Genomic DNA, 15,852 nt, shown 5'->3' on the forward strand with positions numbered 1-15,852 from the left:
TTATCTAAACTAATTAACTAATTTAATCAAAGCGAAGAGAAAGTTTGGAAAAACACTTGAAGAAAAGCAATTGATAAAGACGACACCCAAGGAGGAATCCACCTAGATTTCACTTGTTATTTGACTCTGAACCGGACGATTTATTCACTTGACTTGATCTATGAGACTCCCTAACCTATGTTATTATCCCTATTCAAGACTAATAACGTCTAACCCCTAGATTGAATAAACGAGACTTTTCTCTAATTAACACTCTAGGGTTGCATTAGCTCAATCTATGGACTCCCATATTAGGTTTCACCCTAATCCGGAAAAATCTTGTAACCCTATTTCTAGACTCCCGATCAACTCCGCTTAATTATGCCAAATCTACTCTTAGGTAGGGTATATTCCTCCTCTGCATAAGTACATCAAATCATGAATTAATACCCGAAATATTAACTCAAGCATTAAGAACACATAATTAAGAACAAATAAAGTATTTATCATACAATTCAAATAATAATAACAAGATCCATCATAGGTTTTATCCCTCTTAGGTATCTAAGGAGTTTAGCTCATAATAAAATGAGGGTACAACTCAAAAGTATGAAAATAGCAAAACATAAAGAAAACTCTAAAACCCCTGAAGGAATTCTGAGAGAGATCTTCAGTCTTGGAGTAGCTCCGCTTTTCAGATGGATCGTCTGGCTTCCTTCAAGTAATTCCCGGCATGTGGTTCTGTGTTCCAGAAAATTTCTGGAGAGAGAGTGTAACACCCCGTACCCGAGACCGTTGCCGGAGTCGAACACGAGGTATTTACGGACTTATTTCATTGATTCTCACAGTCCAAAAAAAAAAATTTTCCAGACAAGCTGGCTAACTGCGTCACTGTTACCTTAAAAATCATATCTTGAGTTCCAAAACTCAAAAACCAGTTTTGTAAATTTTATCTGAAACTAGACTCATATATCCATCAACAAATTTTTTTCTAGAATTTTTAGTCGAGCCAATTAGTACAGTTTATTAGTTAAAGTCTCCCCTATTTCAGGGTTCGACTGCTCTGACCTTCATGCATTACGACTTATATATCTTCCTGTACAGGGATTCATTACTTATGCCATTTGTTTCTAACGAAACTAGACTCAAAAAGGAATCTATAAATATATGGCATGACCTCTAATTATCTCTGGTTAATTTATTGTGAATTTCCAAATTCAAATCAGGGGATCCAGAAATCGCTCTGGCCCTGTTCCACGAAAACTTAAATATCTCCTAAAATACAACTCATATGATCATTTCGTTTCTTCCATATGAAAGTAAATTCATCAAGGTTAGATTACATAATTTATTCACTATTTAATTCCATTCCTACTATTTTTAGTGATTTTTCAAATCCACACCACTGCTGCTGTCCGCATCTGTTTTTAAGGTGAACTTTACCTATTTCATGGTTTTCCATGAATGAACTAGAATTTGTCATACAAAGCACCAAAATGATCATGATTAACCATTCCAATGGCTAATCGTTACCAAACATTCCATACCTCTAAATGAACAACATACAAAATGATTTTTAATGCTACGCTCAAAGTATATATATAAGCCATTTTCGCATGGCTATCCAAATTTATACAAAACCAAAGGGTACATGACCAACAACAAAAAAGGTAGTCCTATACATGCCATTTTCAGAGTTCAACCAAAAGTGTACCAAAAGGGCTTTGATAGTGTGGACAACTTCGACTTCAACAATCCCGAGTCTGATAGCTGACGAACCAAAATCTATAAAACAGAGAATCAAATAAACGGAGTAAGCATTTAATGCTTAGTGAGTTTTGAGCAATGAAATCATGCACAATTGAAGTATAGCATTCATACGACTAAACGAATAATTTCATATACACATATTCTCACAATCATACCTACTTCACATTTCCAACCCTTATATTCATACATAAGGAATCAACCTGACTAAAATCCGGAAGCTTGTTAATCGATTGAGCAAATACTATTTATAAGGAATCAATTATCTCAATGCACATACGAAACATACCTCATCGTTGGGATTTTACGAGCGTATTAATTGAAATTATTACAGCAAGATCGCTCATTCCCAAACCTAAGTATCTTCGGGATTTAGCCGGATATAACCACTCGCACAAGGCCTTCGGGTCTTAGCCCGGATATAGTCGCTAGCACAAATGCCTTCGGGTCTTAGCCCGGATATAGCAACTCGCACAAATGCCTTCGGATCTTAGTCCGGATATAGTCACTAGCATAAAAGCCTTCGGGACTTAGCCCGGATATCATTCGAATAACCATGCACATATATCAATAAATCATGACACAACCATATTTCATTTTCATTACCCAAAGCTCAAACACAAGACACTTATCACACTTACTAATTTCGGCTCAATAGCCACACACAAACAGCATGGTTTGGTTTGCTTTATGACATGATCTCTATGCACATACGGCTACTCATCATACGTATAGACTAATTAACTCAACATATAATTCAAGTAGAATCATTATATCACCGTATATTTGTTATGATTATACGTCATGACTTAATCAAATCGTAAACTAAGTTTCATTACTCGAAAACTTACCTCGGATGTTGTCGAACGATTTCGACGGCTATTCGATCACTTTTTCCTTCCCTTTATCGGATTTAGTTCCCCTTTGCTCTTGACCTTAATTTAACAAATAAATTGATTTAATCATTTGAACATCAAAAAGAGAAACTCAAGGTACTTAACCCATATATACATTAGACATTAGAGTCACATATATATGAAATCATGAATCAACTCATCATATTAGCCCACACTCTCTTTTAGCCGATTATCTAAGCCAAGATAAAAGCATCAATATGCTTGCCTCTAACCGAATACATGCAACACCAATCTACCTCATGTGGCCGAATATGCATGTCTATGTTGAGGCCAATTCTATACTTAATACATTCTACAAATATGGTTACTTGTATTGACTAAATACCATTTTGTTTCAAGTTCAAAACTCGGCTAATACCCATATATACACTAGCAATCAAATACTAACATTTGTACTTCACCTTAATAGCTAGCTTAGCAAACCTTAATTTAACATATAATTGTTCATAACACAATTAAAGCATCCTCTCCATTCCATCAACTCAAAACACATACATTAACCTAATATCAATTAACTAAGCACTTTAACAATTTTTTCTTTAACTACACACATTCGGCAATGACAAAGACAATTTAACAAACCTTAAATTCAACTTATAACAACATATACTCAATATTCAAAGCATTTAACATCACTTCATCATGCTTTTACATCATGGCCGAATGCTCCTTTTAACCCACTTACCCTCACAAAGCATGAATTTCATCATCCAACTTGCAAGCTTACAATCCCATGAATTTTAACCTTATAATATCTATCCAACCCTCACTCATTAGCTTCTATCATCAATCTCAAACAACACTAAATAAAAATATACATCGTGGGTCTAAGGTAGAACCAAGAAAGGAACTCATAAATATCAAGATGTAAGCAACTACCATTGTTCATCTAGATTTAGCATGAAACAACAACCATCACCCTTATTAATCTCCATAGCCGAAAAACCTTACTCATTCCACACTCAAAGTTTCAACATGGGTTACAAAAATAACTTGATATCTCACTCCATATCAACTAAAATTTCAAGAACTAGTATAAACTTTCTTACCTTAATATTGACCCAGGATAACCGAATGCTTCATTCCCTTCTTCCTCTTTTCATTTCGGCCAAGAAGAACAACATGAGAACTCTTTCTCTTTTTTTTCTTCAAGTCACGGCAATGGGGGGTAAGGGGGAGACAACTTTGGTTTCATCACCCCTCCCTTTTCATTACTTAATTACTAACCCTTTATTTTATTCTTTCTAACATAACACACTAACACAACATGTTCACAACATGTTTCACCCCATAGCATGGCCGGGCACTAGCTCAAATTTTGGGTAATTTGACATGAAAACCCATCATTTTCATAACATGCATTAATAGGCCACTTTACATTTGCCTAGCACATTTCTAAATTTTCTCACATAAGTCTTATTTAATAAAATTCACTTATAATTAACAAAATTCAAACATGAAATTTTCACACATGCATATATACATATAATAAGTATCAACTATAACAGTTAATTATTTTTATGACTCGGTTTAGTGGTCCCGAAACCACTTTCCAACTAGGGTCAATTTAGGGCTGTCACAGAGAGGCCCCTTTCTAGGTCATACTTAGGGAGTTTATATAGGCTTTTGATTGGCTTTCTTGCCCCCTAAGTATCCTTTTTCCGTGTAAAATACAACTCCTTAAAAAATGGACACACCCGTGTGCCACGGACATGTGACGTGGTTGCCAAGCTGTGGTTGATCCGTTAAATTGCCATGGCAGTGTGGGCTCAATGGCCAGGCCGTGTGAGTCGTGGAAACCTTGGTCGACACCCTCGAAAGGCATGGGCGTGTGAGCTGCCCGTGTGGCAAGGCTTAGGCTGTGTGGTCTTCTCGATTTGGTCTGTTTTGTCCCTTTTCAGCTCGTTTTTGGCTCAATTTGACCCTTGGTGCTCTCCTGAGTACAAAACATGAAATAATCGGATTAAGAGCACCAAAATCCACAAATCTAATAGTAAACATCCATAAATATGCTAAGTATTTGGGGCAAAAATATGTATAATTTGGCGTTTATCACCTTTATTGTGATAATAGTTAGTTTTCAAGTATGATCAATCACAAGTTTAAAAACTTATCACTAGATGATCACGTCACTCGTACTTTGTAATACTTGCATAATTGTGCTACACACGGGTCTTTCTACCAAGTTAGTATATGGGCCCTACAGCTCTGTCAGGTAATGCCCGCTCATTGAGCTACTCACGGGTCTACACACAAAGTCAGTACCCGGACCCACATTACATATTTCACGTATCTCATGAACTTAGACTCAACTTATGAGTTCAGACCATTCAATTTCTCATGACTCACCATTTGTATCCTATGCTATTTCTGAGGTTCAATGGGATTTTGTATCAAACCTGATGTTGTCACACTTGTTCATAATGTAAGTTACTCTTATATCGCATTATTTATAATTTCATGGTATTTAGTAAGATTATGATACACGATAAAAATAAAACATTTAAAAGTCACCTACAATGAAACATTATTTACATATGTACTTACCTCGGTGCAAAATGATGGGAACGAGCTTAATCTTCATAAACTTTATTCTTTCCCCGGTCAAGACCTGAATCACGTTTCTCTTGATCTAAAATTTCAAAAATTTGCTTATTTAATACACAAATCATTTAATTCAACCTAAGACTCATACTTTGGTAAAATGAACATTTTGCTCCTAGACTTTCACAAAATGTCCATTTTACCCTTAGACCCAAAAATCGAGTTTTATCATATTTTCTCATGCCTAACCGGATATTTTTTATACTAGGAGCAGCCCAAAATTCTCATTATATCATACATTTATCACCTATTCTACAACTTATGAAAAATGACCCTTTTAGGGTTTTCATGAGAAATCTTTTCACAAAAGTTATTTATTTCACAACCATGATTTATTTTCTTCCATAAAATTTTAGAAAACAACATGAACTCTGTCGTGGTAAAACCCTAGACTTTCAACCATTTTGCAAAGTAGTCCCCTCATTTGAAAGCTCAAATGCTACAAGGGTTCTAAAAGTACAAAAATCATCAAGAAAGACCATCAAAATCACTTACTTGAGAGGGTTACAAGTTGCTAAAAATTTGAAGCTCAAAAACCTCTACAATGGCTGAAATTTCGGTGGTGTAAAGAAGAAGAGAAAATATGACAACTTTTCTTTATTTTGCTCAAATAGCTCATGTCATCCAATACCTACCCTACTACATTTTTGACTTTTTGACTCTCATTGTCTCTATGATCGACCATGACATAAATAAGGGCTTATTTGCTCCTTAAAAGCCCTTAATTTTGGTTCTCTAGCTATTTGTTATGTCTATCAAGTGAAATTCAACTTTTACCCTTTATGGGGTTTAGTCTTTTTTCGCAATTAAGCTCTCAAACGCTAAAATTTATTCATCAAATTTTTCATGCACCTTTATAATCATACTGTCACACATAAAATAATATTATATTAAAATAATTTCTCTGGCTTCAGAGTACTGGTTCCAAAACCACTGTTCTGACTAGGTCCAAAATCGAGCTGTTACAATTCTCCCCCTTAGGGATTTTCGTCCCCGAAAATCTTACCGGTGAATAAGTTTGGGTATTGGTCTCTCATAGTCTTTTTGGGTTTCCACATGGCTTCCCCGACTCCATGTCTATTCCACAAAACCTTCACAAGTGCTAGACTTTTATTCCTCAAATTCTTGACCTCTCGATCCAAAATCTTAATCGTTTCTTCACCATAGGTCATATCTGGGCTTACTCCAATTTCTTCCAGTAAAATCACGTGTGAGGGGTCAGATAGATAGCGCACAACATCGATACATGGAACACATCATGAATTTTCTCTAGTTCACGGGGCAAGGCTAATCGGTATTCTACCGGTCCAATTTTCTCAGTCATCTCATAAGGTCTAATAAACCGCGGACTCAGCTTGCCTTTTCTACCGAATCTAAGGACTTTCCTCCACAGGGATACTTTTAAAAATACCCTATCAGTGACTTGGAACTCGATTTCTTTCCGTTTCAAATTCGCATACGATTTCTGTCTATCCAAAGTGGCTCTCAAGTAAGCACGAATCATCATAACCTTCTCTTCGGTCTCTTTGACCAAATCGACCCCGTGAATCTGATTCTCTTTAAGTTCTGTCAAACATAAGGGCGTTCGACACTTATGCCCATACAAAGCTTCGTAAGGTGCCATTTTCAAGCTTGACTGATAGCTATTGTTATAAGCGAATTCGACTAGTGGTAAATACTTCTCCCAACTACCTTGGAACTCCAGGACACAACAACGCAGTGTATCCTCAAGGGTCTGAATTACTCACTCCAACTGATCGTCGGTTTGCGGGTGGAAAGCTGTGCTAAAATTCAACTTTTTCCCCAACGCTTCTTGCAACTTTTTCCAAAACCTCAAAGTAAACCTTGGGTCCCTATCTAAAATAATTGACGAGGGCACTCCATGAAGCCTCACAATCTCGAAAATGTACAAGTCAGCTAGCTTATCAAACGAGAAGTCCGTTTGCACCGGGATAAAGGGAGCTGAATTTGTCAGTCGATCAACCACAACCCATATGGCATGTTTCTTCCTCGGAGTTACCAACAAACCCGTCACAAAATCCATATTAATTCGATCCCACTTCCACTCGGGGATCATGATAGGCTGAAGTAAACCCGAAGGTACTTGGTGTTCAACTTTCACTTGTTGGCACACTAAGCATTTTGATACAAACTCCGAAATGTCTCTATTCATCCCCGGGCACCAATACATTTTCTTCATATCATTATACATTTTCGTACTTCCTAGGTACACTAACAAACAATCACTATGTGCCTCAAGTAAATTTTTTTGAATCAACCCAGTGTCTTTAGGAATGTAAATCCTACCCCGGAACCTTAAGGAACCATCGAAATCAATCCAAAAATCCAATTCAACACCCGATTCACACTGTGCTCTCTTGGATAACAATTCATTGTCACTCCTCTTAACTTCAAAAATTTCTTGAAGAAACGTCGGTCTAGCTTTAGACTCAGCTAGAATCGAACCATCCTCTGACAATGCCAATTGAGCGTTCATTGCTCTCAGTGCAAATAATGATTTTCTACTAAACATATCTGCGACCACGTTCACCTTACCCGGATGGTAGTCTATAATCAACTCATAATCTTTTAATAGTTCCAACCACCTCTGTTGTCTCAAACTTAAATTCTTATGAGTCATCCAGTACTTAAGACTCTTATGATTGATGTATACATGACATATCTCTCCGAACAAATAATGTCACCAGATCTTCAAGGCAAACACTACAGTGGCCAAATCTAGGTCATGTGTCGGATAATTCTTCTCGTGAGGTTTCAATTGCCTCGAGGCATCAGCTATAACCTTGCCTTCCTGCATAAGTACGCATCCCAAACCATTTAGAGAAGCATCACTGTAAATCACAAACTCTTTTCTTAATTCGGGTTGTACTAATAATGGAGCCTCAGTAAACAACTTCTTCAACTTCTCGAAACTCTGTTGATACTTATCTGACCATTCAAACTTAACTTCTTTTTGCAATAACCTCATCATAGGAGTAGAAATCATGGAAAGTCCTTTACAAATCGTCTGTAACCAGCCAAACCCAAAAAGCTTCTAAGTTCAGTCACATTCTTTGGTGGTTTCCATTCAACTATAGTAGAAACCTTGCTGGGATCAACCCTAATGCCATCACTCGAGACAATGTGACCCAAAAATCTGACTTTTCGAAGCCAAAACTCACTCTTACTAAACTTGGCATACAACTGCTTGTCTCTTAGAGTATGCAAAACAGTTCTCAAGTGTTTGACATGTTCCACCTTATCTCTAGGATAGATTAAGATATCACCGATAAATACAACAACAAAATTATCTAAATATGGCCAAAACATTTTCTTCATTAAATCCATAAATACAGCGGGAGCATTTGTTAAGCCAAAAGGCATGACGAGGAACTCGTACTGGCCATACCTCGTCCTAAAAGTAGTCTTAGGTACATCTAACTCTTTAACTCTCAGTTGATAGTAGCCGGATCTCAAGTCTATCTTAGAAAACCATGCTGCTCCTTTCAATTGATCAAACAAGTCGTCAATCTGTGGCAACGGATATTTATTCTTGATTGTCATCTTATTTAGTTGTCGGTAATCTATGCACAACCTCATGGATCCATCTTCCTTTTTCACAAACAGCACCAGAACACCCCTCGGTGAAAAGCTTGGTCTCAGAAAACCTTTATCAGCTAACTCTTGCAATTGTGACTTTAGTTCTTTCAACTCAGTCAGAGCCATTCGGTACGGAGCAATCGAAATAGGCGTTATCCCTGGCATTAGCTCTATACCAAATTCAACTTCTCTATTAGGGGGTAACTCGGGCAATTCTTCTGTAAATATGTCTATAAATTCACTTACCATTGGCACTGACTCAACCCTCAACTTAGACTCCTTAGTATTCATTTCAAAAGCCAAATAAGCTTCACAACCTTTTCTCAAACACTTCTGGGTAGACGTTGAGGATATCACAATAGGCAAGTTCTTCGATTTATCTGATTTAACCCAAAGAGTTTCACCATTTTCACATTTCAATTTAATAACCTTTTGTTTACGATTTACTAGAGCATCATGGAGTGTCAACCAGTCCATACCAAAAATGACATCAAACTCATTGAAAGGTAAAAGCATCAAATCGGCCAGAAAACAGTGACCTCTAACTATCAAAGGACATTTCTAGCATACTTTATCGACTATCACATTGTGCCACTTGGTCTTGTACTTTGAAACTTTTCTTTCTCGATCATATCAGGGCAACCTTTGATAAAATGGTCTCAAGAACCACATCAAAAATAGGATCCATCATTCATTATACACTTGCCGAAATGACTTCTGCCACAATGCTGGCACTCTGGTCGAGAAGATTTGACACTACTTACACTAGCCACTGATATAGCTCGAGATTTAAAATCTGAATCTTGCTTCTTACGATCTCTGTACGAGTGTTCGACTGATACATGAGAACGAGAGTAAATGTCACTAGATTTCTTAGGCTAAGATGGAAATGACTTGCTTGCACGCCTCTTCCTTGCATCTCTAGTCTCCACCTTAGTTTTCTTCATTTCCTTGATCAATTCCTCGGCTTTGCAAGCCCTATTAACGAGCACTACAAACTCCTTTAATTCAAGGGCACCCATTGACAACCTAATATCCTCATTAAGTCCGTCCTCAAACCTTCGTCACATCTTAGCCTCGGAGGACACACATTCCCAAGCATACTTACTAATTCGAACGAACTCCCTTTCATATTCAGTAACAGTTATGCGGCCCTACTTCAAATCAAGAAACTCCTTACGCTTTTGATCCATGAATCTCTCACTAATATATTTCTTCCAGAATTCTTCTTGGAAGAATTCCCATGTGACCTTCTCACGGGGTACCACTAAAACCAATGTCTTCCACCAGTGGTATGCCGAGTCCCTCAACAAGGATATGGCACACTTCAAGCATTCTTTGGAAGTACAAGATAATTCATCAAATACCTGATGGTATTTTCAAGCCAAAACTCTACCATTTTGGATCATCATCTTTATCAACATGGAACTCTTCGGCTCCATGCTTTCAGATCTTGTTCACTGGGGGTCTATTCAATATCACAAAATCCATACCCTGGGGTGCTACAGGGACAGGTTGAGGAATATGTAGAGGTGGAGGGGGTTGAGCATTCGAGTTCGTTTGGATGAACTCCGTGTACCATTCACTCATCATGTGGAGAAAGGCTTCCCAAGCCCCTTCTCCCCCTCCCTAACTATCCGTGGGAGGTCAATTATTGGATGGCACCGCCCCTTCAACAGGAGTCGGTGCATTACTTTCTACATTTTCTGCCATAGTTCGATCAGGATCCATTGCTATAAGAAAACATAATAACAAAATTAGGAGCCATCGCACTATCACAATTTATCTATGGCATGTATAGTTAGAGTCGTACACACACTAGGTTAGTCCAAGAATCAACTAAACTATAGCTCTAATACCACTAAATGTAGCACCCCGCACCCGAGTCCTATGTCGGGATGGGATACGAGGTGTTACCACACTTAAACACATGAATCCCAACATTTTTGAATCATCAAGATTAGATAATATTTAGAACGTTTTCAAACTTTGTCCAAAACTTCTTATCATGGGCTTATAAGGCCCAAAACATCTCTTGAAAATCACTCAGGAACAATTCGGGTCCTTTAATCAATAGTAGGAAGATGACCATTGAAACAGGGCACACGCCCGTGTGGAACTTGAACATGGTCATGTTGATGGCCCGTGTGGCACAACTGCCTAAGCACATAGGGACACGCTCGTGCCTATGGCCTGTTTTCCTCGCATGGCCATGGCACACGACTGTGCCAGAGGCCGTGTCCTCCACATGGCTAAGACACATGGCCGTGTCTCTATCTGTGTGTTTACTACCATGCATACTGACTTGAAATTTTTAATCCAGGGGACACACGACCGGACAACATGCCCATGGGGCTGGCCGTGTGTCACACACGACCTATACACATGCCCGTATGTCTACCCGTGTGGAAAATATAAAGCTATCTACCAAGCCCTTTTGCCACCCTGAAACATAATTTTAACACCAACCAACATATCAAATCTAACTTAATATGATTTCTCAACCAAGTAACCATAGCTATGGCCTAGATACATTTCATATATTCAACATACCAACTTGCATTCGTATAAAAATTTTCAATATTAGCCGTTTTCATGGCCTTATACAAAATGAGTCAAATACTAAAACAAGCCAATACATTTGGCCCCAAAACAATGAGACACCAAAACAAATTCAAAAGTTCCTATACATGCCATATTCAAAATGAGAAAACTAGCTATACCAAGTGCTCAGAGGATAGTGTGACTGGCTTTCCGATGTAGTCGATGATTCTCAAGTTACTTTGGCGGCACTATAAGACAAGGGAAAGGAAAGAGGGTAAGTATGGGAGCTTAGTAAGTACATATATCCAAATAAGTGTGATTAGAAACACATTCATCAAACACAGCCTAAGACACGAGTGTGTGTCTCAGTCGTGTGTGATGCACGGCCATGTGACACGGTCGTGTGTCCTCTATAGGTTTCAAAGGGTTGCATGTTAGGTTGTTACACAACCTAGCACACGGCCTGGCACATAGGCATGAGGCTTGGCCGTGTGACCAAAGTCAGAGTGTTACATGGGCACGAACAAGGGCAAGGTCGTGTGTCCCTACTTCGAATGTCCACCTGGCCTGAGTCACGAACATTTGTCTCAGCCGTGTGAGTCACACGGCCTGGCCACACAAAATACAAAACATGCAAAATTTGTACATACCATGATTAGGCCGAATGTTCCATGTGTTCATACAAGTCGATACATTTCATTTATTTCACATTTTACTCCCTCAATTTACTATTTTTGAAATTTAGTCCTAATTACTTAAAATCATCAAAAATTCCAATACAAAACATATTAATCTAAAACATATCTTTCATATTTCATCAACTATCATCACAAAGCTCAAATATTCATCAATTTTCAAAACAAAGTCAGAAATGTCTCGTTTCATACCATGCCACCAGTAAAGTAGTTTCAAGTCATTATACATTTTCTACTACCCGGATGAACAGATAATTGACTGCTGTGAGCTTCATTCAGAATCATCTAAATCAACTCTGAATTTCTCGGAACACATATTCAGTTTTTGAACCTCAGACAATCCTTAACATCAATTCGAAACTCTGAATTAGCATTTGATAAACCGTAATTTATACATATTTTTATCCCATGCTTAGCATATTTTTGGATGAATTATCCTTAGATTTGGTGAATTCGATGCTCCTAGTCCATTAATTTCATGTTTTATACTTAGGTGAGCATAAGAGAGTAAAAAGAGCGAGAAACGGGCCAAAAATAGAGAAAATGGGTCAGCGTGGGAAATCAACATGGCCTGAACTTCCTCACAGGGATAGTTCACATGCCCGTGTAGTTTTAGCAGACTCTAACACAACCTAGACTTCATCACACGAGTAGACCATACGCCCGTGTCTATTCAACAGACTCGAACACAGGTTGAAGCACTTGCACACGGGCGTGTCCCTGTCGAGCCCAAGTCTAGTCCTGTTCAGAAAAGGGCACTCTTGAGGGTTTTGAAGCATTCTAAAGCCTATATAAACACCCGAGGAGGTACCTAGAAAACACACACAGAGTAGGAGGCAAGAAATTACTCGAAAAAAGCCGATTGATCCATCTCAGAAGCCAGATTCTCCTTCAAACTGAAGATCTTCCTTCAATTTCCTTCAGAGGTTTTTGGATTTTCTTTATGTTTTGGTATTATTCTTCTGAGATGTTTTCTTTTACACTTATGAACTAAATCCCCCAAATACCTACGGGGAATGAAACCTAAGACGGATCTTGTTATTGTTTTCTAAATTATATGATAAATATTTGATTTGTTCTTAATTATGAGTTCTTAATTCTTGCTTTAATATTCCAGGATATTGATTCAAGTATTGATGTGCTTATTTTGAAGAGTAAAAGTCCCTGTCTAAGAGTAGATCTAGCATAATTAAGCGGAGTTGATTGCCCCTCTAGACATAGGGTGACATAATTTTCCCAGATTAGGGTGAAAAGTAATAAGGGAATCCATAGATCGAGTTAATGCAACACTAGGGGTTTTAATTAGAAAGAGATTTCAATTAATCAACCTAGGGTTAGACGTTGTTAGTCTTGAAAGGGATAATAATATAACTTAGGGATTTCTACGGATCAAGTCAAATGAATTAATCGTTTAATTTAGAGTCAAATAACAAGTGAAGTCTAGGTGGATTTTTCCCTTGGGTATTGGTGAATCAATTAGTTTTTCCCAAAAGTATTTCCCCAATTTCCTTCCTGTGCATTCTTAGTTTAGTTAATTAATTTAGATAAAACAAACCCCTTTTATTTTTAGGCTAAATAATAAAAAGAAGGTTAATACTAGTACTTTTAGTTCCTGTGGGTTCGACATTTCGATCTTGCTATAAACTATACTAATGTTCGATAGGTGCGCTTTCTTTTATCGTGATAATAGTTAGTTTTCAAGTACGATCAATCATAAATTTAAAACTTATCGCGATTTGTTCACATCAAGTTTTTGGCGTCGTTGACGTGGAACTAAGATATTAAGAAGACTTAATTTTTATTACTTTAGCCATTTATTCTATTGCAATTTAAATTTTATTTTGATTTTTGTTACTAAATTTTCTTTTTCCTTCGGACAGGTTTTTATAATTTATGATTAGAAGAAACTCATCAGGACCTTTACTTTTTGATAGTGAGATCGATCGCACAGCTTGCAGAAATCGAAGGGAAATAAGGCAAAGCCTAAGATACACAGAGGAAGAGCAAGAGGACGATATTTCCACCACAACCGAGGAGATGGCTAAAAATCAAGAAAACTCGCTACCTCCTGCAATTGCTGCTAATCAAGTAAATCAAAATCTTGCTCCGCATACTATGTATGATTATGCTAAACCTACCTTAACAGGAGCTGAATCGAGTATAGTTAGACCTGCTGTTGCTACAAAATTTTTTTTATTGAAACCTAACACAATTCAAATGATATAATAGTTTGTTCAGTTTGATGGTTTGCAAGATGAGGATCCAAATACTCATTTGGTGAATTTTCTGGAGCTTTGCGATACATTTAAGATCAATGGCGTTTCTGATCATGCCATTCGCCTTCGGTTATTTCCCTTTTCATTAAGGAACAAGGCTAAACAGTGGTTGAACTGTTACCATGAGGGTCAATCACTACTTGGGAACAAATGATCGAAAAGTTTTTACTTAAATATTTACCACCGGCTAAAACGGCTAAGTTGAGGAATGATATCTCTTCTTTTGTGCATATGGATCTAGAAACACTCTATGATGCATGAGAGAGATACAAGGATCTATTGAGAATGTGCCCTCACCATGGGTTACCTCTATGGCTACAGGTTCAGACGTTTTGCAATGGTGTGAACCCCTCAACAAGACAACTTATAGATGCAGCCGCCGGTGGAACTTTAAACAACAAAACACCTAAAGAGGCTTACGAATTTATTGAAAAGATGTTACTGAATAACTACTAGTGGCAAGTATGAGAACAAAGTCGACAAAAGCAGCCGGAGTTTTCAACCTCGATTCGGTCACCATGCTCTCTAATCAGGTAGAACTTTTGAATAAAAAAATTGACAGTTTGTGTAGTTCTACTCAAGTACATCCAGTGATGAGATGCGATTCAAATGGAGGAGTACACACAGAATATCAATCCTTCAACCCCAACACCGAGGAGGAACAAGTTCAATATATGGGTAACAACAATTTTAGAACTCAAAATAACCTATACAGTAATACTTATAATGCAGGTTGGAGGAACCATCCCAATTTCTCGTAGGGTGGTCAAGGAAATCAAAGGCCACAACATCCTTTGGGTTTTCAACAACCATCTTACCAACAGGAAAAGAAGCTGAACCTTGAAGAGATGCTAACGAAGTTTATCTCGGTGTCAGAAACTCGTTTTCAGAATACCGAAACAACACTTAAGAATCAACAAGCGTCAATCCAAGGGCTCGAAACTCAGATAGGACAGCTCGCTAAATTAATTTCTGAACGACTACAAGGTAGCCTACCGAATAACAGATAATCTAACCCAAGGGAATAGCTCAATGCGATTACCATTGAAGATAAGGAATGGTTAGTTGAACCAGAACCAGAATCGAGGCAAGGAATTGTGGTAAGTAAAGGTAAAGGTGAGGTAGACCACAGTGAGCAAAAATCGATAAGTAGACAGTACAAACTTCGTGTGCCATACCCCAGTGTGACAAGGAAAGACCACACAGACGAACAATTTGGTAAATTCCTTAAATTATTAAAGAAATTACACATTAACTTACCGTTTATTGAATCTCTTTCGCAGATGTCAAATGCAGTTAAATTCTTAAAGGAGCTTTTAGTAAATAAGCAGAAATTAGATGAGGAGTTGCATGTAGAGTTGAATGCAGTTTGCTCAACCATTCTACAGAATAAGCTACCCAAAAAATTTAAAGATCCAAGGAGTTTTACGATTCCTTATTTAATTGGTAGTTTAAATGTTAACAATGCTT

General features: G+C 37.6%; 1 non-coding gene across 1 annotated transcript; it reads right to left on the reverse strand.

The window, feature by feature from the left end:
- Positions 1–14,580: 14,580 nt before the first annotated feature.
- Positions 14,581–14,687, reverse strand: LOC121225603 (small nucleolar RNA R71). The gene has a single exon (XR_005923464.1). It is a non-coding gene; the product is annotated as a small nucleolar RNA R71 (small nucleolar RNA).
- Between the last annotated feature and the right edge of the window lie 1,165 nt (positions 14,688–15,852).

Source organism: Gossypium hirsutum, chromosome A03 (assembly GCF_007990345.1).
Source record: "Gossypium hirsutum isolate 1008001.06 chromosome A03, Gossypium_hirsutum_v2.1, whole genome shotgun sequence".
In the NCBI taxonomy this organism is placed as follows: domain Eukaryota; kingdom Viridiplantae; phylum Streptophyta; class Magnoliopsida; order Malvales; family Malvaceae; genus Gossypium; species Gossypium hirsutum.